Consider the following 26,041-nt stretch of genomic DNA (forward strand, 5'->3'; position numbering starts at 1 on the left):
ATGTTAGAAATTTTGAAGCCTCGCGCTTTTGTTTGCGCCTTTCCTGCCTGATGGATCATATGTAACTCCTTTCTCCCTTTAATTTCTCCCAAATGGATTGGGACGTCTATCGTCGTTTCAGCGAGTGTTGAACCCTGCTTTGCCAACTCATCAGAATTTTCGTTACCTTTTATCCCTTTATGCCCGGGAAACCAGTATAGATGTATGGTCCGGCCTAACGAAGTTTTTCCAAAGCTTCTTTGCATTTCAGAATCATATATATTATTTCTAATTGCTGCTTTTATGTACGAAGCCCTTTTTCGCTCTTATCCGGAATCCAAATCTATAAATAAAGTTTTGGTTGCAAAGATGGAGATTCGGGCTATTAGCGAGCTTTGGGCAATTTTGGTCGTATTGTTTATCACCAATTGTATGTTTCGAATCGACTCATCCCAACGTTTATCGTTCTCTACAGTTGGTAAGAGCATCGACAAAATGGTTATGTATGTATACGTTCTGCCATTCCGTTCGCTCTTGGCGTTCTAACTGCGTTAGAAATATGTTTGATGTCGTTATCCACGCAAAATCGCTCGAATTCCTTAGAATTGTATGCCGTACCGCGATCAGATATTATGCGTTCGGGCAGCCCCATAAAACTGCTTATCTCGTTAAAAACCTCGATTACGTATTTGGTAGCAGTACTTTTGACTGGTCGCATAATAACAAAACGTGTAAAAACGTCGATAATAACTAATAAATGCTCGTTACGTTTTGAGCATTTCGAAAACGGTCCAAGATTATCGACGTGTACTGTTTTAAATGGGATAAGCTCAACTTCCCCTACGTGAAGCTCACCTTCTTTTCTTCCACCAGGAACCTTGTTGTACGCACATTCAATACACGACTTGAGGTATGATTTTACAAAGTTTCGCATGCGATCGAACCACGTATGCTCACCAATACGCTGAAGGGTTTTCTCAAGACCCAAATGCCCAGCTTTTTCGTGCGCACTTTGCACGATTTGCCAACGCAAAGCTTTTGGAACTACCCAAGCATCCTTGCCGTTAATAACCGTGTACAACCTACCGTTGCTAAGTTTAAATTCTTTACATGTATTTTTATCGCAACACTGTAATTTACTTACTATTTCTTTAATATGCTCGTCTTGCAGCTGCATGCTAAACAACCAATCTTCTTCAGTTATTTGCACTTTGTCAGTTTTTAACGTTGCTACCTCGATTTCATGCGCCTCTTCAGCTGGTGCGCGGCTTAAAGCATCGACATGCGCCATTCGCTGCCCACTCCGATGTTCAATTTCAAGTTCGTAGTCTTGAATCCGTAACCACCACTTAGCGATACGCGGCACAAGCTCACGTTTTTTTCATGGCAGTAGATATCGGGTTACAGTCTGTTATTAGTTTTACGCGTTTATCGTAGATATAGTACCGAAATCGTTCGACAGATTCAACCACAGCAAGCGTTTTCAGTTCATAACTGTGGTACTTTTCGTTTGCTTTTTGTAATAAAACACCCGCTAAACCGATCGCGCTTGCATAAGTATGCACTTGATGCTCTTCATCAACTCGAAATTCTATCATCACAGGTCGAGATATTAAAATCGTTTTCAGTTTATTAAACGCACATTCTTGATCATTTGTCCTCACAAAAGCTTCATTTTTACGTAATAATTTATTTAAAGGAGCGGGTATAAAAGCCTACCCTGGCACAAATTTACGAAAATATCCGCATAGTCCGAGAAATTGTCTAACTTCAGTTACACTCGTTGGCGTTTTAATATCACGTATTGAAACTGTTTTTGCTAAACATGGAGCGATGCCATCGGGCGTTAACTCGTGACGCAAAACCTGTATTTTGTTTTTCAAAAACTCACTTTCTTTTATATTAAGCGTTACATTCGCGTCACGAATTACATTTAAAACTCGATCTAGTTTGTCTTACATTTCACTTATGGTTTGACTTTCGATTAACATGTCATCCATATAGTTCATCAAGTCGCCACTTTAACATTTGCATCATTTTCATTTGGTTTTTCGTATTTAAGCGAACGCGACGGAATTTGTTGCTATAATCAGTTATATCTTGATGAAACTCACGCATAGTTTTAAAACGGGTTGCTGACATAGCTACTTGCAGCTCAGGATTTTTAATCCGTCCCTCGTATATTTCACAATAGCAGATTCACTCAATGCAAATCGCTTGCCTAACGCACTCATACCAAAACAATAATCTATCACAGTTTCGTTTGATTTTCGCACTGCCTGACTCATTTTATAATGTATGTCAGCTTCGTCTGGCACACAACTAAACTCTTCGAACAAAGATTTTGCAAGTTCATTCCAATTGAAATACAATTTTTCGGCTGAACCAAATTTTCGCTGCCCTTTTTAGTCGGCTATACACAACCAACAACAAACACTTTTCTTCCCACTTATACGCAGTAATAGCACTATTCATTCTATCTACAAACTCCTCGACAGTGATCGATGCTTCGTTAGTGTGGATATCGGGTATCGTTTCTGCACTTTCCTTAACAGAGTAATTAGTTTTGCTTGGATATACACCCGATGTCCCTTTCTGAACTTGTTGCGTTGGTGTATTGAAATCACTCGCACTAGCTGTCGAATTCGAATTAGATTGCATCAGCTGCATAAAAAAAAAAATCGCACAATTCATTTATATGGCCTTGTACGTTGGTCTCGTTGGAAACTCGATCACGTCTGGGCCAACCGATTGGCTTAATCGCGAAATTAGTTCATTTTTCTGTCCTTCTCTCTAAACCCCTCTCACTAAGCAACTCTTTAATTTCTGCTAAACTCAAACTACTTATTTTAACAACAGACATTTTGTTTGCTTACTTTTTTCTTGCATACATTAAATTCTAATTAGAACTCTCTGTTTTGTTTTGGTTTCTACTTCGTAGGTCGCTTTTTCTAGTTCGCTCACGTTACTCGTTTTTATACGCTTAAGTTGCTATTACGCTCACACTTGAATATATTGCTATATTGAACACTTGCAACTGAATTCGCTTTGATAATCTTTTCTGATATCATTGTTGTCGTTTCGTTTACGTACGTATGTATATTTGTTTTAGGGGCATTCGCGTCCATCCCGCTCTACATTTTACTCTACTTATGTACGTTCGCTTTTCTTCGTTTTTAGTAATTATACTTTTCACGTTTTCGTACAATTACACGCTGTATGCGTTCATCTTTTTCTCGCAAATGACAAATTAATGCTTTAGGTCACTACGTTTTTAAAATCGATTGCTCCTACCGTTTCCTATTATACAGAATTACTCTTCAGCGAAATATTTCAAATTTAACGTACGGCGAATTCCTAGAATGCCAGCGGAACACGCACTTTTGCCGGTGAAGTCTCACAAATCGTTTTTTCTGTGAATCCACGATTTAACACACACAGGTTCGTCTCACTTCTGACCTGAAAAGCCTAATACTATTTGCACACATACGGCTTATTGAATAATAAAGGCAGTTTTCTACATTAAGACGCTTATTGAGCTCAATTTTCCATACAAGATTCGAATCTTTAATTATATCATTAGTGACTATTCGAATGCCTAATAAAATCAAAAGCCCAATGCAACCCTGTTGGGAGCTTTCAGCTTCTTAGTTTTTGGTGTGTTCTGTGCTTAAAAATGTCATTTGTCAAAGTAAATGTCATTGTCTGTCATATAGCATTGTCATTTTATTCGCTTGACATTTCATCCCTCATACTATTCGAGCAGGTCCTTATGTGTGAAAGCAAAAAATTTACGATTTCATTTGAAGGTGAAATGAGATCCTTAAGTTTCTGTGTGAAAACAGTATAACCTCAATTTTAGGTTAAAAAAACACAACGCATTTTAATTCATTCACTGGCTTTAATTACATATTATTTTTATTGAAAATATAATATTAGGAAAATTAATACAAATTTACGTTCATTTGAACGCGTGCTCGCACGGTCGTGTCTTCGCTTCTACTCGACTACTACTGACTGACATATATGTATAGAGTTGCCATCCTTACAGAATTTTTTCCACGAAACCCGCTTTGTCCTGTTGATTTCACGTTTACAGATCCTCAACAGATTTCTGTAGTCATCCCAGCACTCCTCGCGTTGATAAGAAGTGGTTGCACTCCTCCAACTCATCTACGGTGGTAACCACTCAAGGCTGCCCCTGTCTTCCTGATACACATCTCTGAAATTTTTACCAGTTCGCTGCCCTATAATTTCTAAAGGTTTTCCCCTTTCTTTAACCCATTAAGTGGGATTCTTTTAAACGAATGATCAGATCATATGCTTAAGAGGTTAATGTATGGTCTTTCTATTACATTTTATGGCTTAATTAAATTTTGAGTTAGATTATTTTTACAAAATTGTTAAGGTTCAGTGACATTGTTATTTTTGCTCATGCATTTGTGCGGTAAATTTTATGATATAATTGTAAGTTGATTAAAAAAATATAATTTATTTGTTTATATTCTTCCTTTTTGGTTTGTTTGGATTTGTTGCTCATATGTACATGTTGTGATTTTTTGTTTATATATTCATGCAATAGTATTTTTACATTAGTATGTTGAAAATTAATTATATACTTTGTTGTTATGTTAGCAAACTGAAATGTTCTTATTCTAGCAATATAAGCTTATTTTTATGTACTATAATTTTTTATACTCAGAGTGCTTTGCACGCAGAGTATATTAACTTTGATTGGATAACGGCTGGTTGTACAGGTATAAAGGAATCGAGATAGATATTGTAACGATTTTAGTGCAATTCCTCTTATTTGCAACCTTCTGCTAACGTTCGAATTACTAAACTGTTGAATAAATAACTGCACTTTTCAATAATGCAAAATGACCTTTATTAAAGTACTTCACAACAACACTACTATTGCTCGCCAGATAGCGTCTTAAATAAAACTGATTGTCGTGCCTCTACTGTTGCTGCCTTTTATACTCTGTGATTTTCCGTTCGCATACTTCTAGGCGCTTCCATTTCTAGAATTTACTATTTAGTTATCAGCTATAAAATTACTGCGTTTATAGCTTCTCATATGCGCGTGTAGATGTGACTGATACTTGCACAATTATAATTGCCTACGTTTGGGAGCATCTCAGATAAGATATATGCATGTGTTTGTGCGTCTCTTCTCCGCTGCGTGCACGTACATATATGCAGACATAATGATTGATTTATTGATGTGCATATAAGTCACTGATTAGCATCGGCTTAGAGATAATAGTATCCCTTGGTGTTGCTAATATTCTTCACACTGCCCTCCACCTAAGTATGGTCGTCCCGATCAGACAAATCTCTCGATCTATACGCTGTCAGCCTTTCCAAATGAACCATTTTAATTTTGGTTCGTGGTTTGCCAATGGTTTGTATGCAGTACACTACATCGTTGATCCATTTTACAACTTTGTATGGGCCTTCCCAATTACACTGCAATTTCGGGGACAAACCTTTTTTCGTTGTGGGTTGTACAACAGCACCAAATCTCCTTCCTGAAAACCTTCCGAATTAATTGCTTTATCATATCTGGCTTTCATCTTGTCACTCATAATATTTGCTCGTTGCCTTACCAGATCGTGTATCTCTCTCAGCTCTTCTTCCAAGACACCAGTGGATTTCTTGACATTTGTCTCCGCATCGGCATCTATTCCATACTTCAAATCAGCTGGCAGTCGAAGGTTATTGCCAAAAATTACCTTTGCGGGAGTTTGGCCCGTTGTCTCATGCACTGCCGATCGGTAAGCCATCAGGAATAATGATATGTGTGTATCCCACTCCTTATGGTACTTTTCTATTACTTTCCTTAAATGCTCCTCCAATGTTCTATTGAAACGTTCCACCATACCATTGGACTGAGGATGCAATGCAGTTGTCCATGTTTTTCGAATGCCCAACTTCTTACACATTTCTTGGAACACAGCTGATTCAAAATTCCTGCCTTAGTCTGAATGTAACTCCATTGGAACACCATACCTTGCAACCCAATCGTTTGTAACCACTTCTGCTACTGTTTCCGCTTCTTGGTTTGGGATTGGGTATACCTCTGACCATTTACTGAAATAATCCATAACCACCAGTACGTATTTGTTTCCGCGGTTGCTAGTAGGAAATAGACCTGCGACATCCATGGCGATCCTTTCAAATAGTGCACCTGAAATATACTGCTTTATCTGGCCATGACTTCGTGTTTTGGGTCCTTTCGCTCTGTTGCAAACCTCGCAACTGGCAATCCACTCGGTACCTTCGTTCCGTACCTTCGTTCTACAGCAGCCATTAATGCGTCATAACAGTTCCGTTCGTACTCTGAAATAGTCTTTCAATGCCACGAACAATGCAGCAACTTTATCATCCGCATTCCAGTTGTTCACTGCTGCGGTCTTTTCAAACTGTAACTTAAAAACCTGGAAAGGAACAGAACCGTCAAAGGATGGAGTTTTTACCTTCGGATTAGACGTTGAAGTGACTGGGCGGTTCAATTGTAATTCCTGGATCCTATCTTTCAAAGCGTCCATCTCTGCCTCTATTTTATCCTGTCGACCACTGAAGCCTTCATGAAGCAGGGTTAGTTTTTCTTCCATATGCGCTTCAAGTTAAGATGATATACGGACTTGCTACTCTTCTACTTGTGTGGAGATCTGAGATGATATCTGTGCTGAAATATGTGCCGACATTTCGGAAATAGGCGCCTCCTGTGCTTCAATCTTAGATTTTATTCGTGTCTCTTGGGATTCCAGTTGGGATGCCATATTTGTGGATATTTGTGATGACATTTATGTTATGCGTGTTTCCTGGGTTTCCATTTTTGCCGATATCTGTGATAACAAAGCCAATATCGCATTATTCTCGCCGCTTGCAACTGGACTCGGATTTCCGTTCTTCTCTTAAATTTTTGTTGTTGTATCGTCCCCATCAGGATGAAAGACATCATCGTCCACTTTAATTCCTTCCGACTCCATAGCGTCTCGTAGCCATGCTTGTAATCAAACCACGAGCTTCCAACTCCTTTTTAAGTTGCTGTATCCTTAATTCACTTAACTTTGCCATGTCCAAGTTGTATTCGAAATCTTCGGAATTTATTCAAAAATTCCTCTTCTGACACTATTTGTAACGATTTTAGTGCAATTCCTCTTATTTGCAACCTTCTGCTAACGTTCGAATCACTAAACTGTTGAATAAATAACTCCAATTTTCAATAATGCAAAATGGCCTTTATTAAAGTACTTCACAATAACACTACAAATGCTCGCCAGATAGCGTCTTAAATAAACTGATTGTCGTGCCTCTACCGTTGCTGCCTTTTTAACTCTGCTAACAGCGAAGATTGAATCACAGGAGATACGTATCTCAGAAATGACGTCAGAAATAACATCTAAAATTGAAGCACAGGTATCTTCGCAGATCTCTGCACAACTAGAATCGCGTATGCAAGAGAAACTAACGCAGTTTCAGGAAGGGTCCAGTGGTCGACAAGATAAAATGGAGGCCGAGATAGATGCTTTAAAAGATCGTACTCAGGAGTTAAAATTGAATCGTCCAATAACGTCAACGTCTACTCTGAAGGTAAAGTCCCCAATGTTTGATGGTCCTGTTCCTTTCCAGGTATTTAAGCTCCAATTTGAGAAGACGTTGGCAGAGAACAACTGGAATGCTGGAGATAAAGGTGCAGCTCTGTTCATAGCATTGAAAGGGCCAGCAGCCGAAATCCTACAGGCGATTCCCGAAGGAGAGGGGAACAACTATGAAGCATTGATGTCCGCTGTCGAGAGACGTTATGGAAGCGGGCATAGAAAACAGATATTCCAAATTGAGTTGCAAAACCGTCACCAAAGAGCGAATGAGACTTTGCAGGAGTTTGCCTCGGATGTTGAAAGATTGGCTCATCTCTCAAATGCGGACGCACCCGTGGAATACATCGAGAGGGTAAAAATCCAGAGTTTTATAAATGGCATACGGGACGTGGAAACGTAGCGAGCTACATACGCAAACCCAAAGCTGACATTTGCTGAAACGGTATCACATGCATTGACTCAGGAAACTGCCTCCCTATTGAGTAAACCAGCATATAGGGCTCATCGTGTGGAAGTAGACACAATTTTGGAAGCATTGAATGGTACGCAGCAGAAGAATAATGATGCAGTGAAATGCTTTAAGTGTGGAAAGCCAGGGCACATTACGCGTTATTGCAACACCAACCCTAACAGTTCCAACAATATGGATGGTCGTAAACGCAGAGCTGAAGGAGATGATCAGACCTCCAAGACCAATCACAAATTGGAAGAAGGTCAAACAATGTTACTGTCGGAGGACATGTGGATGGAAAGGAACGTTTACTGACTGTAGATACTTGTGCATCCCATTCCCTCATTCGATGAGATTTAGTCAACAAGAAGATAAGACCATTGCTTGGAGCAAGATTACGTACAGCCACGGGAGAGGACACCCAGGTAATTGGAGAAGTAGCATGTGAAGTGGCAATTGGGAACGTCACGGTACTACATAATTTTATAGTGGCAGAGATTGTTGATGAAATCATAATTGGAGTGGACTTCTTAATCGACCAAGGCATCAAGATCGACATGCAAAGGAAGACGATGTGATATAAGAACATGGATGTGCAACTTAATTTCGACTACGAGAGAGGCTACAGCAGTAAACGAGTGCTGGTGGAAGAGAGTGAGCAAATACCACCAAAATCAGAAGCAGTCGTCTGAGCAAAGGTTGATGAAGATTGTGGGACAAACAAATTGTGGGTTGTAGAAACAGCAAAATGACGTTACGAAAAAGGATAGCTACCCAATAATAGACGACACTCTGGACTCGCTCTCTGGTACGAAATGGTTTTCACACTGGACTTGAAAAGCGGCTACTGGCAAATGGAAGTGAAGGAGGAAGATAAAGGGAAAACAGCCTTCAGTGTGGGTGATGGTCTTTGGCAATTTACAGTGATGCCTTTTGGACTATGTAATGCACCAGCTACTTTTGAAAGACTTATGGATCAAGTACTGAAAGGACTACATTGGAAAACATGCTTAGTGTACCTAGACGACATCATCGTACTGGGAAAGAACTTCGAAGAACATCTGAAGAACTTGGAGGAGGTTTTCCAACGAATAGCTGGTGCTGGTCTAAAACTTAGTCTCAAAAAGTGTTCTCTGTTCAAAAAGCAAGTTCGTTACTTGGGTCATAAAGTAACGACGGAGGGCATCTGCACCGCGAATGAAAAGATAGAAGCAGTGAAGGATTGGCCAAGACCACAGAATCTGCATGAATTGAGAAGTTTCCTTGGGCTGTGCACATATTACCGCAGATTTGTACCAAATTTTGCCAGCGTAGCCCATAGTCTCCACGAACTAACTAGAAAAAATAAAGCTTTTGAATGGTAGAAGGAGCAAGAAGTGGCTTTCCAAACATTGAAAGAGCGTTTTTGTACTGCCCCAATGTTGGCATGTCCGATTCCAGGAGCAACGTTTATTCTAGATACAGATGCGAGCAGATATGCTATAGGAGGCGTTTTATAATAACTGGTCGATGGACGGGAGAAGGTAGTTGCATATTACAGCCGTTCAATTGGGAAACAAGAGAGTGACTACTGCGTTACACGGCGAGAGCTGTTGGCATTGGTAGAGTGCATCAAATATTTCCACAAATCACGCAGCGTTGAATGGCTTCTGCAGTTCCGTAATCCGGAAGGATTGGCACGGTGGATCGTGCGACTACAAAGCTATGACTTTTCCATTGAGCATCGAAAAGGTAGTAGCCATGGAAATGCTGATGCAATGTGACGAAGACCATGTAGTTTGGAATGCGAGCACTGTTCAAAGGCCGAGGCTAAAGAAGACATTATAGATGTCCGGCTAATGACTATAACATGTACAGATGAATGGGACAAGGAACAGCTAAGGAAGTGTCAGCTAGAAGATACAGATCTGTCACATGTTATGCAAGGGATCGAACGAAACGAAAGACCAAGCAGAGAGGAGATGTCAGCAGAGAGTCCCATTGCGAAGTCATATTGGGCACAGTGGAACAGGTTAGAGTTGATATCCGGTTGCTTGCATCGAGTATGGGAGAGTGAGGATGGTCAATGCAAGAAGAAACTGATAGTTGTTCCCAGAAAGAGGATTCCTGACGTGCTAAGCGAGCTGCATAATGGTCCGAGGGGAGGTCATCTTGGAATCACGAAGACGTTCGAGAAGATTAAACAGAGATTCTATTGGGTTAGTTGCCGTCAGTCGGTCACTGAGTGGATTGCGAACTGCGAGGTTTTCAGAAGAGCGAAAGGGCCCAAAACCAGAAGTCATGGCCAGATGAAGCAATATAACTCAGGTGCGCCATTTGAAAGGATTGCTACGGATGTCGCAGGTCCATTTCCTACTAGCAACTGCGGAAACAAATATGTACTGGTGGTTATGGATTATTTCAGCAAATGGCCAGAGGTATACCTAAGCCCAAATCAAGAAGCGGAAACAGTAGCAGAAGTGTTTATAAACAATTGGGTTGCAAGGTATGGTGTACCAATGGAGTTACATTCTGACCAAGGCAGGAATTCCGAATTAGCTGTATTCCGGGAAATGTGTAAATCATTGGGAATTCGAAAAACACGGACAACTGCATTGCAACCTCAGTCCGATTGTATGGTGGAACGATTCGATAGAACATTGGAGGAGCATTTAAGGAAAGTAGTAGACAAGTACCATAAGGAGTGGGATACACATATACCATTATTCTTGATGGCTTACCGATCGGCAGTGCATGAGACAACGGGCCAAACTCCCGCAAAGGTAATTTTTGGCAATGACCTTCGACTAGCAGCTGATTTGGAGTTTGGGATAAATGCCGAAGCGGAGAGAAATGTCAAGAAATTCACTGGTATCTTGGAAGAAGAACTGAGAGAGATACACGATCTTGTAAGGCAACGATCAAAGATCATGAGTGACAAGATGAAAGCGAGGTATGATAAAGCACTTAATTCGGAAGGGTTTCAGGAAGGAGATTTGGAGCTGTTATACAACTCACAACGAAAAAAAGGTTTGTTCCCTAAATTGCAGTGTAATTGGGCAGGCCCATACAAAGTTATAAAACGGAACGACGATGTGTTGTACCGCATACAAACCATTGGAAAACCACGAACCAAAATGAAAGTGGTTCACTTGGAAAGGCTGGCTGCGTTTAGATCGAGAAATTTGTCTGATCGAGACGACCAGACTTATGTGGAGAGCAGTGTTACGAATATTAGCAACAATAAGGGGTACTGTCATCTCTAAGCCGATGCTAAGAGTGACTTGTATGCACATCCATAAATCAATCATTATGTATACATATATGTATGTACACGCAGCGGAGAAGACACGCACAAACACATGAATATATCTTATCTGAGATGCTCCCAAACGTAGGCAATTATAATTGTGCAAGTATTAGTCACATCTACACGCGCATATGAGAAGCTATAAACGTAGTAATTTTATAGCTGATAACTAACTAGTAAATTCTAGAAATGGAAGCGCCTAGAAGTACAAGCGCGCCATTTTTGGGAACAATTATCTAAGTCGTTTAATGCGAATTTCAAAGTCTTAAAACTTTATGTATCCCCGCTAAATTCGAAAGCACAAATGTTTCACCTACATACAAATATGGTTTCCCATTGTTGCCACTTACCTATAATAGCCTCTACCAAAATCCTAAAAAATTGTTCCAAAATAATTTGTAGCGTACCAAAAAATCTTAAATAGAATGAATTTTTGACCGGTCCATTTTTTGTGGCAAATTTCACTTACACGTAAACACATAAGTCTTTATTTAACAGATTCTTTGTTTTTTATTTTAGTTGTTTTCAAAAAAACATGAAATCACAAATAATGAGTTAACTTTTGTTGAAACTAACTAATTTATTTATAACAATTAAAGATGAAAGCGAGGTATGATAAAGCAGTTAATTCGGAAGGGATTCAGGAAGGAGATTTGGAGCTGTTATACAACGTACAACGAAAAAAAGGTTTGTTCCCGAAATTGCAGTGTAATTGCGCAGGCCCATACAAAGTTTTAAAACGAAACAACGATGTGTTGTACCGCATACAAACCATTGGCAAACCACGAAACAAAATGAAAGTGGTTCACTTGGAAAGGCTGGCAGCGTTTAGAGCGAGAAATTTGTCTGATCGGGACGATCAGACTTAGGTGGAGGGCAGTTTTACGAATATTAGCAACAATAAGGGGTACTGTCATCTCTAAGCCGATGCTAAGAGTGACTTGTATGCACATCCATAAATCAATCATTATGTCTACATATATGTATGTACACGCAGCGGAGAAGCGACTCAAAAACACATGCATATATCTTATCTGAGATGCTCCCAAACGTAGGCAATTATAATTGTGCAAGTATCAGTCACATCTACACGCGCATATGAGAAGCTATAAATGTAGTAATTTTATAGCTGATAACTAACTAGTAAATTCTAGAAATGGAAGCGCCTAGAAGTACAAGCGCGCCATCTTTGGGAACAATTATCTAAGTCTTTTAATGCGAATTTCAAAGTCCTAAACCTTTATGTATCCCCGCTAAATTCGAAAGCACAAATGTTTCACCTACATACAAATATGGTTTCCCATTGTTGCCACTTACCTATAATAGCCTCTATCAAAATCCTAAAAAATTGTTCCAAAATAATTTGTAGCGTACCAAAAAATCTTAAATAGAATGAATTTTTGACCGGCCCATTTTTTGTGGCAAATTTCACTTACACGTCTTTATTTAACAAATTCTTTGTTTTTTATTTTAGTTGTTTTCAAAAAAACATGAAATCACAAATAATGAGTTAACTTGTGTTGAAACTAACTAATTTATTTATAACAATTAATGGCAAATTTGCCCGAAAATGTTTTTGAATTTACAGATTTAATCCTCATTTTAGAGAAAGTACGTCTTATACTGAACAAAAAAAAAAAAGTTAGAAAAATATAACATTACATTTTTTATATTGCCTTTTATGTTAATTTATTTTTTTCTTATTTTATTTTATTATACATTCTCTTATTTCAAATTGGTTTATTATTATTTAAATGCAACTTGACTGAATCGGAAAGTTTCGCGTTGTATATTAAACGAAACAAAAAAAGGTCCCAAAAACGTTTTCGATTTTAGGTCAAAGCGGCAACCGGCATCATAGCGGCCGTATTGCATAGGCAGTATCCAATATCTATATATTAATACGCTAACAAAATTTCCATACAATCAATTGACAGGCTGTTTCGCATACTTAGCATACGTAAAATCATATAAAAGTTATTTGAATCGATTCGTATGGATATCAGCCGCAGTGCATAGGCCTATTTTTGTTAACAAATATTACTCTGTTTGTTTATAATTAATAGAAAAAGTTTTTTGTAAATTCGAACAATTCATACAAATATCGAAATTCATTTTCGTGCACAAGCGCTTATTGTTCTAATGCGAATTTCAAAGACCTAAACCTTTATGTATTCCCGCTAAATTCGAAAGCACAAATCTTTCACCTACATACAAATATGGTTTCCCATTGTTGCCACTTACCTATAATAGCCTCTATCAAAATCCTAAAAAATTGTTCCAAAATAATTTGTAGCGTACCAAAAAATCTTAAATAGAATGAATTTTTGACCGGCCCATTTTTTGTGGCAAATTTCACTTACACGTCTTAATTTAACAAATTCTTTGTTTTTTATTTTAGTTGTTTTCAAAAAAACATGAAATCACAAATAATGAGTTAACTTGTGTTAAAACTAACTAATTTATTTATAACAATTAATGGCAAATTTGCCCGAAAATGTTTTTTTATTTGCAGATTTAATCCTCATTTTAGAGAAAGTACGTCTTATACTGAACAAAAAAAAAGTTAGAAAAATATAACATTACATTTTTATACTCAGTTGAGCAGAGCTCACAGAGTATTTTAACTTTGATTGGATAACGGTTGGTTGTACAGGTATAAAAGAATCGAGATAGATATAGACTTCCATATATCAAAATCATCAGTATCGAAAAAAAATTCGATTGAGCCATGTCCGTCCGTCCGTCCGTCCGTCTGTCCGTTAACACGATAACTTGAGTAAATCTTGATGAAATTTGGTATGTAGGTTCCTGGGCACTCATCTCAGATCGCTATTTAAAATAAACGATATCGGACAATAACCACGCCCACTTTTTCGATATCGAAAATTTCGAAAAATCGAAAAAGTGCGATAATTCCTTACCAAATACGGATAAAGCGATGAAATTTGGTAGGTGAGTTGAACTTATGACGCAGAATAGAAAAGTAGTAAAATTTTGGACAATGGGCGTGGCACCGCCCACTTTTAAAAGAAGGTAATTTAGAAGTTTTGCAAGCTGTAATTTGGCAGTCGTTGAAGATATCATGATGAAATTTGGCAGGAACGTTACACTTATTACTATATGCCTTTTTAATAAAAATTGGCAAAATCGGAGAACGACCACGCCCCTTTTTTAAAAAATTTTTTTTTTAAATTCAAATTTTAAAAGAAAAGTTAATATCCTTACAGTATATAAGTAAATTATGTCAACATTCAACTCCAGTAATGATATGGTGCAACAAAATACAAAAATAAAAGAAAATTTCAAAATGGGCGTGGCTCCGCCCTTTTTTTAATTTGTCTAGGATACTTTTAATGCCATAAGTCGAACAAAAATTTACCAATCCTTGTGAAATTTGGTAGAGGCTTAGATTCTAGGACGATAGCTGTTTTCTGTGAAAAAGGGCGAAATCGGTTGAAGCCACGCCCAGTTTTTATACACAGTCGACCGTCTGTCCTTCCGCTCGGCCGTTAACACGATAACTTGAGCAAAAATCGATATATCTTTACTAAACTCAGTTGACTTACTTATCTGAACTCTCTTTGTATTGGTGTAAAAATGGCCGAAATCCGACTATGACCACGCCCACTTTTTCGATATCGAAAATTACGAAAAATTAAAAAAATGCCATAATTATATACCAAATACGAAAAAAGGGATGAAACATGGTAATTGTATTGGTCTATTGACGCAAAATATAACTTTAGAAAAAAACTTGGTAAAATGGGTGTGACACCTACCATATTAAGTAGAAGAAAATGAAAAAGTTTTGCAGGGCGAAATCAAAAGCCCTTGGAATCTTGGAAGGAATACTGTTCGTGGTATTACATATATAAATAAATTAGCGGTACCCGACAGATGATGTTCTGGATAACCCTGGTCCACATTTTGGTCGATATCTCGAAAACGCCTTCACATATACAACTAAGGGCCACTCCCTTTTAAAACCCTCATTAATACCTTTAATTTGATGCCCATATCGTACAAACACATTCTAGAGTCACCCCTGGTCCACGTTTATGGCGATATCTCGAAAAGGCGTCAACATATAAAACTAAGCCCCACTCCTTTTTAAAATACTCATTAACATCTTTCATTTGATACCCATATCGTACAAACAAATTCTAGAGTCGCCCCTGGCCCACGTTTATGGCGATATCTCGAAAAGGCATCCACCTATAGAACTAAGGCCAACGCCCTTTCAAAATACTCATTAACACCTTTCATTTGATACCCATATAGTACAAACAAATTCTAGAGTCACCCCTGGTCCACGTTTATGGCGATATCTCGAAAAGGCGTCCACATATAGAACTAAGGCCCACTCCTTTTTAAAATACTCATTAACACCTTTCATTTGATACCCATATCGTACAAACAAATTCTAGAGTCACCCCTGGTCCACCTTTATGGCGATATTTCGAAAAGGCGTCCACCTATAGAACTAAGGCGCACGCCCTTTTAAAATACTCATTAACACCTTTCATTTGATACCCATATCGTACAAACAAATTCTAGAGTCACCCCTGGTCCACCTTTATGGCGATATCTCGAAAAGGCGTCCACCTATAGAACTAAGGCCCACGCCCTTTTAAAATACTCATTAACACCTTTCATTTGATACCCATATTATACAAACGCATTATAGAGTCACCCCTGGTCCACTTTTATAACGATATTCCGAAAAGGCGTCCACCTATAGAACTAAGGCCCACTCCCTTTTAAAACACTTATTAACACCTTTCGTTTGATACACATATTGTACAAACGCATTCCAGAGTCAACCCTGGTCCACTTTTATAACGATATTCCGAAAAGGCGTCCACCTATAGAACTAAGGCCCACTCCCTTTCAAAATACTCATTAACACCTTTCATTTGATACCCATATAGTACAAACAAATTCTAGAGTCACCCCTGGTCCACCTTTATGGCGATATTTCGAAAAGGCGTCCACCTATAGAACTAAGGACCACGCCCTTTTAAAATACTCATTAATACCTTTCATTTGATACCCATATCGTACAAACAAATTCTAGAGTCACCCCTGGTCCACCTTTATGGCGACATCTCGAAAAGGCGTCCACCTATAGAACTAAGGCCCACGCCCTTTTAAAATACACATTAACACCTTTCATTTGATACCCATATTGTACAAACGCATTCTAGAGTCACCCCTGGTCCACTTTTATAACGATATTCCGAAAAGGCGTCCACCTATAGAACTAAGGTCCACTCCGTTTTAAAACACTTATTAACACCTTTCGTTTGATACCCATATTGTACAAACGCATTCTAAAGTCAACCCTGGTCCACTTTTATAACGATATTCCGAAAAGGCGTCCACCTATAGTACTAAGGCCCACTCCCTTTCAAAATACTCATTAACACCTTTCATTTGATACCCATATAGTACAAACAAATTCTAGAGTCACCCCTGGTCCACCTTTATGGCGATATCTCGAAAAGGCGTCCACATATAGAACTAAGGCCCACGCCCTCTTAAAATACTCATTAACACCTTTCATTTGATACTCATATCGTACAAACAAATTCTAGAGTCACCCCTGATCCATCTTTATGGCGATATCTCGAAACGGCGTCCATCTATAGAACTTAGGCGCACGCCCTTTTAAAATACTCATTAATACCTTTCATTTGATACCCATATCGTAGAAAATAAATTCTAGAATCACCCCTGGTCCACCTTTATGGCCATATCTCGAAACGGCGTCCATCTATAGAACTTAGGCCCACGCCCTTTTAAAATACTCATTAATACCTTTGCGATAATTCCTTACCAAATACGGATAAAGCGATGAAACTTGGTAGGTGAGTTGAACTTATGACGCAGAATAGAAAAGTAGTAAAATTTTGGACAATGGGCGTGGCACCGCCCACTTTTAAAAGAAGGTAATTTAGAAGTTTTGCAAGCTGTAATTTGGCAGTCGTTGAAGATATCATGATGAAATTTGGCAGGAACGTTACACTTATTACTATATGCCTGTTTAATAAAAATTAGCAAAATCGGAGAACGACCACGCCCACTTTTAAAATTTTTTTTTTTTAAATTCAAATTTTAAAAGAAAAGTTAATATCTTTACAGTATATAAGTAAATTATGTCAACATTCAACTCCAGTAATATGGTGCAAAAAAATACAAAAATAAAAGAAAATTTCAAAATGGGCGTGGCTCCGCCCTTTTTTTTTAAATTGTCTAGGATACTTTTAATGCCATAAGTCGAACAAAAATTTACCAATCCTTGTGAAATTTGGTAGAGGCTTAGATTCTAGGACGATAACTGTTTTCTGTGAAAAAGGGCGAAATCGGTTGAAGCCACGCCCAGTTTTTATGCACAGTCGACCGTCTGTCCTTCCGCTCGGCCGTTAACACGATAACTTGAGCCAAAATCGATATATCTTTACTAAACTCAGTTGACTTACTTATCTGAACTCACTTTGTATTGGTGTAAAAAATCGCCGAAATCCGACTATGACCACGCCCACTTTTTCGATATCGAAAATTACGAAAAATGAAAAAAATGCCATAATTATATACCAAATACGAAATAAGGGATGAAACATGGTAATTGTATTGGTCTATTGACGCAAAATATAACTTTAGAAAAAAACTTGGTAAAATGGGTGTGACACCTACCATATTAAGTAGAAGAAAATGAAAAAGTTTTGCAGGGCGAAATCAAAAGCCCTTGGAATCTTGGAAGGAATAATGTTCGTGGTATTACATATATAAATAAATTAGCGGTACCCGAAAGATGATGTTCTGGATAACCCTGGTCCACATTTTGGTCGATATCTCGAAAACGCCTTCACATATACAACTAACGGCCACTCCCTTTTAAAACCCTCATTAATACCTTTAATTTGATACCCATATCGTACAAACACATTCTAGAGTCACCCCTGGTCCACGTTTATGGCGATATCTCGAAAAGGCTTCCACATATAGAACTAAGGAGCACACCCTTTTAAAATACTCATAAACACCTTTCATTTCACCCCTGGTCCACCTTTATGGCGATATTTCGAAAAGGCGTCCACCTATAGAACTAAGGCGCACGCTCTTTTAAAATACTCATTAACACCTTTCATTTGATACCCATATCGTACAAACAAATTCTAGAGTCGCCCCTGATCCACGTTTATGGCGATATCTCGAAAAGGCATCCACCTATAGAACTAAGGCCCACGCCCTTTTAAAATACTCATTAACACCTTTCATTTGATACCCATATAGTACAAACAAATTCTAGAGTCACCCCTGGTCCACGTTTATGGCGATATCTCGAAAAGGCTTCCACATATAGAACTAAGGAGCACGCCCTTTTAAAATACTCATTAACACCTTTCATTTCACCCCTGGTCCACCTTTATGGCGATATTTCGAAAAGGCGTCCACCTATAGAACTAAGGCGCACGCTCTTTTAAAATACTCATTAACACCTTTCATTTGATACCCATATCGTACAAACAAATTCTAGAGTCACCCGTGGTCCACCTTTATGGCGATATCTCGAAAAGGCGTCCACCTATAGAACTAAGGCCCACGCCCTTTTAAAATACTCATTAGCACCTTTCATTTGATACCCATATTATACAAACGCATTCTAGAGTCACCCCTGGTCCACTTTTATAACGATATTCCGAAAAGGCGTCCACCTATAGAACTAAGGCCCACTCCGTTTTAAAACACTTATTAACACCTTTCGTTTGATACCCATATTGTACAAACGCATTCTAAAGTCAACCCTGGTCCAATTTTATAACGATATTCCGAAAAGGCGTCCACCTATAGAACTAAGGCCCACTCCCTTTCAAAATACTCATTAACACCTTTCATTTGATATCTATATAGTACAAACAAATTCTAGAGTCACCCCTGGTCCACCTTTATGGCGATATCTCGAAAAGGCGTCCACATATAGAACTAAGGCCCACGCCCTCTTAAAATACTCATTAACACCTTTCGTTTGATACTCATATCGTACAAACAAATTCTAGAGTCACCCCTGATCCATCTTTATGGCGATATCTCGAAACGGCGTCCATCTATAGAACTTAGGCCCACGCTCTTTTAAAATACTCATTAATACCTTTCATTTGATACCCATATCGTACAAAATAAATTCTAGAATCACCCCTGGTCCACCTTTATGGCGATATCTCGAAACGGCGTCCATCTATAGAACTTAGGCCCACGCCCTTTTAAAATACTCATTAATACCTTTCATTTGATACCCATATCGTACAAAATAAATTCTAGAGTCACCCCTGGTCCACCTTTATGGCGATATCTCGAAAAGGCGTCCACCTATAGAACTTAGGCCCACTCCCTTTTAAAATTATCATTAACACATTTCATTTGATACCCATATCGTACAAACAAATTCTAGCGTCAGGCCTGGTCCACCTTTATGGCGGTATCCCCAAATGGCGTCCATCTATAGAACTATGGTCCACTTCCTCTTAAAATACTCTTTAATACCTTCCATTTGATACATATGTCATACAAACACATTCCAGGGTTACCCTAGGTTCTTTTTACAACATGGTGATTTTCCCTTACTTTGTCTCCACAGCTCTCAACTGAGTATGTAATGTTCGGTTACACCCGAACTTAGCCTTCCTTACTTGTTTATATTGCCTTTTATGTTAATTTATTTTTTTCTTATTTTATTTTATTATACATTCTCTTATTTCAAATTGGTTTATTATTATTTAAATGCAACTTGACTGAATCGGAAAGTTTCGAGTTGTATATTAAACGAAACAAAAAAAGATCCCAAAAACGTTTTCGATTTTAGGTCAAAGCGGCAACCGGCATCATAGCGGCCGTATTGCATAGGCAGTATCCAATATCTATATATTAATACGCTAACAAAATTTCCATACAATCAATTGACAGGCTGTTTCGCATACTTAGCATACGTAAAATCATATAAAAGTTATTTGAATCGATTCGTATGGATCAGCCGCAGTGCATAGGCCTATTTTTGTTAACAAATATTACTCTGTTTGTTTATAATTAATAGAAAAAGTTTTTTGTAAATTCGAACAATTCATACAAATATCGAAATTCATTTTCGTGCACAAGCGCTTATTGTTCTAATGTGAATTTCAAAGACCTAAACCTTTATGTATCCCCGCTAAATTCGAAAGCACAAATGTTTCACCTAGATACAAATATGGTTTCCCATTGTTGCCACTTACTTATAATATCCCCTACCAAAATCCTAAAAAATTGTTCCAAAATAATTTGTAGCGTACCAAAAAATTTTAAATAGATTGAATTTTTGACCGGCCCATTTGTTGTGGCAAATTTCACTTACACGTAAATACATAAGTCTTTATTTAACAGATTTAATTAAATTCAATTCAATTCAATTCAATTTATTAACACATTTGTACAAGTGAGATTACTGCCTCTTAAAGTACGTCGATATTTGGATATGTGTACAATATAATAATGTGAGTATAACAATATTTATATTAATATAAACGAAATCTATATATGTAAATACGCTAACAAAATTTCCATAAAATCAATTGACAGGCTTTTTCGCATACTTAGCATACGTAAAATCATATAAAAGTTATATGAATTGATTCGTATGGATCAGCCGCAGTGCATAGGCCTATTTTTGTTAACAAATATTACTCTATTTGTTTACAATTAATAGAAAAAGTTTTTTGTAAATTCGAACAATTCATACAAATATCGAAATTCAATTTCGTGCACAAGCGCCCCATATTTGGGAACAATTATCTTATTGTTCTAATGCGAACTTCAAAGGTCTAAAACTTTATGTATTTCCGCTAAATTCGAAAGCACAAATGTTTCACCTACATACAAATATGGTTTCCCATTGTTGCCACTTATCTATAATAGCCTCTACTAAAATCCTAAAAAATCTTTCCAAAATAATTTGTAGCGTACCAAAAAATTTTAAATAGATTAAATTTTTGACCGGCCCATTTTTTGTGGCAAATTTCAGTTACACGTAAATACATAAGTCTTTATTTAACAGATTCAATTTAATTCAATTCAATTCAATTTTATATTTAACACATTAGTACAAGTGAGGTTATTGCTTCTTAAAGTACATCGATATTTGGATATGTGCACAATATAATAATGTGAGTATAACAATATTTATATTAATATAAAAGAAATAACAGAAATAGACAATGTAGATTCGAGAAAATATCTAGAATAGTGTTTTTGGTATATCAAAAAATACAGACAAAGCCAATTTAAAGCGCAATGCATTGGGCTCATTTTTAATAAAATTAGGTAATGAGTTCCATAATTTGATAGTACTGACAAAGAACGTCCTTGATGATGAGAGATATTTATGGCATGGAACGATGAGGTTACAGATTCTGTCAGATCTAGCAAAACATGAATTTCGGGAAGGTATACTGGTTGTTTCTTATAAATTAATTTATTCAGGAAAATTAGATTGCGATAGTTTAGGAAGGTTGTAAGACTACAATCAAGTATTTTAAACGAAAACTCTGATATGTGGTCAAATTTACGCTTCGAGTAAATGATATATCTTGCACAATTGTTCAATGCAAGTTGTAGCTTATTTCTAGACTTGCATTCTATATCACCAAACACTAGCCCTCCAAACGAAATGAAAGGAACTATTAGTGATCGGACTATCATTAATTTGACATTTGGAGGAATGAAAGCATCTGTGTACCACAATTTCCTTAACACAAAATAAATTTTTGATAAAATGTAGTTAATATGATCAACACAGTTAAAATTGGATAGTGCGAGATGCAAATAGCTTTTGTTTTAGACGCTTTTAGATTTAAATTATTATCACTCGACCACGAAGGGATGCTTTCGAGATCCTCATGCATCCTACAAACCAAATCGTCAGATAAGCCAATAGCGCGAGATAAATATATTTGTGCTTCATCATCATATAGATGTATTGAAACAGTTTTGCAGCAATGAGTAATATCGTTAATGAACATACTGAAAAAAATTGGTCCAAGTATAGATCCCTGAGGCACCCCCGAGTACAGGCACTTCATCTCAGAGCAACCACTTTTAACTACTACCTTCTGCCAACGATTTGTAAGATAGTTTTCGAGCAATCTTGAAGCACTAGAAGAGAATCCAAAGTAGTGTCGTAATTTCATTAAGAGAATGGAATGATCTACTGTGTCAAAGGCTTTCGAAAAATCTAAAAGTGATATCACAGTCAAATCACCCCTATCGTAGGCAGGGCGGAGTAAAAGCCGTCGCACAACTATGGCTTGCTCTATAAGCAGACTGACATTCTAAGAGAAGGTTGTTCTTATTGAGGTGTTCGGAGATTTGCGCCACCACTAACCTTTCCCAGATTTTAGAAAGAGCGGGTAGTTTGCTTATCGGCCGAAAATCCATTGGAACAACAGCCGATGGCTTTTTAGCAATAGGAATAACTTTTGCTATCTTCCAAGCATCGGGAAAATTTGAAGTCGTTATCGAAAAGTTAATAATATGTGTTAACGTTGAAACAATGTCGATTGCAATTAGTTTTACAAACCTAAGGCTTATACCGTCGTCACCAACGGCATTGGACTTTATTGAGAATATACTTCTTATGACATCATCCTCTGTAACTCCGAAAAGTTTGAAATTTTGATTATTTATAAATCTACTCGACTGTAAAAAGAAGTCATTGATGGAGTCAGGGTCCAAATCGCATTTCGAATCATTTTTACATGCAATCCCTACTGATTTGAGATTTTTCCACAAGTTCTTGGTTGGTAAATTCGTGACATGCTTTGTTTGAAAAAAAGTCTTTTAGAATTTCTTACTGTGAGTGTAGCATGATTTCTGGCCAATCGATAATATTGGCAGTTTTCATTTGTGGGATGTTGTTTCCAAATTTTGCAAGACTTACTACGTGCTTTGATAGCCAGAAGAACCTCCTTTGTGAACCACGGCTGTCTATTTGTTTGGGACTTTACCGCCTTTAGAGGTACATATTTAGTAAAAAGGTAATTTTAAAGAAACATGGAATAACTGAGTTTTTGGTTAATATCTGAAAACATCCATACGCGGTTCCAATGTAAAGAATCAGCTTCGCACAATAGTTCAGACAGATTAACTTACTTAAAATCCCTATAATAAAATTGTGTTTCGGTATTGTAATTAAAATCTATATCATGCGATATAAACAACATAACATGATCCGATATTCCCGCAACTGAGAACTGGTCAAAATGAAGTACACTGGTACGGTCCGAGGTACATATCAGGTCTAGCAAGCTGAATTTGCAATTTGGTGAAAATCTAGTAGGAGATTTATTGATAACTTTAAGCCAGCGGAATACACATTATCCATTAATGTCATTCACCTCAAGTCATTGTTTAATAGGTCTGTGTTAAAGTCACCACAAACCAAAATATGTTCATATTTGTATATAAATTCAGACAATTTTAGGAAAAAATTGTTTAGCTTATGGAATTTACTGGGGTTGTACACACACACTAAATACTTCTTTAATGTATCACTAACTTTTATAATCAGGTACTCAACAGGATCATTTTCGTTGAACTTGAAGATAACCTGATGCCTCAGCGATATTTTACAATATATGACAACACGTCCACCTCTTGCCCCGGTTTCCCTATCATTCCGTGCCAATATGTAATAATGTAGTTAATAAAATTCATCCTCAATCCTCTCTCTAAACCAAGTTTCAGTCATACAAAGTATGTCAATGTTTGTATTTTGCAAAATTTGGTTCATGTAATTAAGTGTCTGTAAATTAAGACTACGTGCATTTATGTCGCAAAGCTGCAAACCTGTATGACTGTTGCTTACAAGGGTTAAAATAGTCTTGAGACATTCGTTGTCAGTACTCAGATACTCACTTTCACTGATCATTAGGATTAATGCACTTAACGCTGCGTAATGGGCTTTGGTTTGTAGAATTGAAAGTAATAAAGAAAAGGGGAATTTGCAAATAATAAACATACATATTTGAAAAAGTAAAAGAGAAAGATAAAAAAGTAAATGTAGTAATAAACATAAATATTAATCTCATGCTTGCTTCGTTGCAGAAATTCGTCATCATTGTTTGACTTCGCTGACAAGAGCATTTATATCTTCTCTGCTTTTCACCAGCTTGGCCTACGTGTTTCTCTGTACTCTCGCTTATACTCTGCCTCTAATGCTAAAAGCAGAAGCTAATGAACCCTAGTGCTTCGGCTGTGTTGCGTGGTGCATTATCTCTCTGTTTCGCTTGGTTAAACACTCATGCACGAAGATTTTCCCATAGTCAATCTCATCAACATCAGAGATAATTAAGGCTCTTTTTTTGGTCTTCACAAAAGTAGATATAGCTTTAAGCAATTGACTTCTATCGTGCGCTGAGTTAAGTTTAATTATAACAGGCACATAATTATTATTTGAATTTTTCTGTTTGATTGAGCGCGTACGGAAAGCTTGACGAATGGCTGGTGTCTCATAACTTATTGCTCCACATAGTTTGCTGAAAATTTCTTTAACATTGCCATTTTTTGAATTCGGTATACCATTTATCATGACATCAGTTGACACAGCTTTTTCCCCAAGATCCTCAATTTCCTCACGCAATGCATCAACCTTGGCTTTGAGAAATACAAACTCAGTTTGTGCATTTTCGACACTCGCTACTCTTTGTTCACATCTTCCTATTCTATCATTCGCATTCGCTAACTCACCCGTAAGCTCGCTCATTTTTTCCATAACTCTATTCTCCATGGATTGCATTGACTCATTAAGATGTTTAATAATATTTTCTTCGTGCGTTTTGAGTTTTTGTTCCCACATTTCATTTAGGTGTTCAGTGATATTTTTTTCATGCCTTTCGAGTTTTTTCTCCCATATTTGCATAAGCTGTTCGGCTGATATGCTCTCACCTTGCATTTTTCGGTCCGCGTTCCGTGATTGTGTTGAGATTGATGCATTAGGCGACAGCGAAGTCATTGGCGACGACACATCATTTCGCGCCAAAAGCCCTGCTTGTTGTCGCTTTGTGAGCCTTGTATTGGATTTACTCATTTTTCCTCAAAAGAAAACCCAAAATAAACACCAACTCGAAGAGTTTAGATTAAAGTTGCTTTTTACTTGTTTGGAACTTAACCACTTTTATAAAAAAACTTGTAGATTGCACAAATATATCATCAAACACTTATTTGGTACAAACTTACGTAAATAAAGCGAAGAAAACCGCAATCTATTGTCAGCGAAACAAAAACACGTCTACACAGCGAACATGTTATCACATTTATATCACAGATTCTTTGTTTTTCATTTTAGTTGTTTTCAAAAAAACATGAAATCACAAATAATTAGTTATCTTTTGTTGAAACTAACTAATTTATTTATCACAATTAATGGCAAATTTGCATTTTGCATTTGCAGATTTAATCCTCATTTTAGATAAAGTACGTCTTATACTGAACATAAAAACAAAGTTACAAAAATATAACATTAAATTTTTTATATTGCCAGTGGTTGATCGACTGACGTTAGGTTTGCATTCCTGGACGATAGTGGCGAATGTTATTAGGATTATAGCAACTTAATATTAAATACAGTACTGGTTATAAAAAACGAACTTCACGAGCGTTAAATGATTACAATGCACATAT

The 26,041-nt window shown here is 37.3% G+C and overlaps 1 protein-coding gene across 9 annotated transcripts in view; it reads left to right on the forward strand.

Annotated features, from left to right (window-relative positions):
• Window positions 1-26,041, forward strand: part of bt (projectin protein bent) — a 3,328,983-nt gene that overhangs the window by 1,161,681 nt on the left and 2,141,261 nt on the right. The window lies entirely within an intron of this gene.

The sequence above is a fragment of the Eurosta solidaginis genome, chromosome X (genome assembly GCF_040869045.1).
Source record: "Eurosta solidaginis isolate ZX-2024a chromosome X, ASM4086904v1, whole genome shotgun sequence".
Lineage (NCBI taxonomy): Eukaryota > Metazoa > Arthropoda > Insecta > Diptera > Tephritidae > Eurosta > Eurosta solidaginis.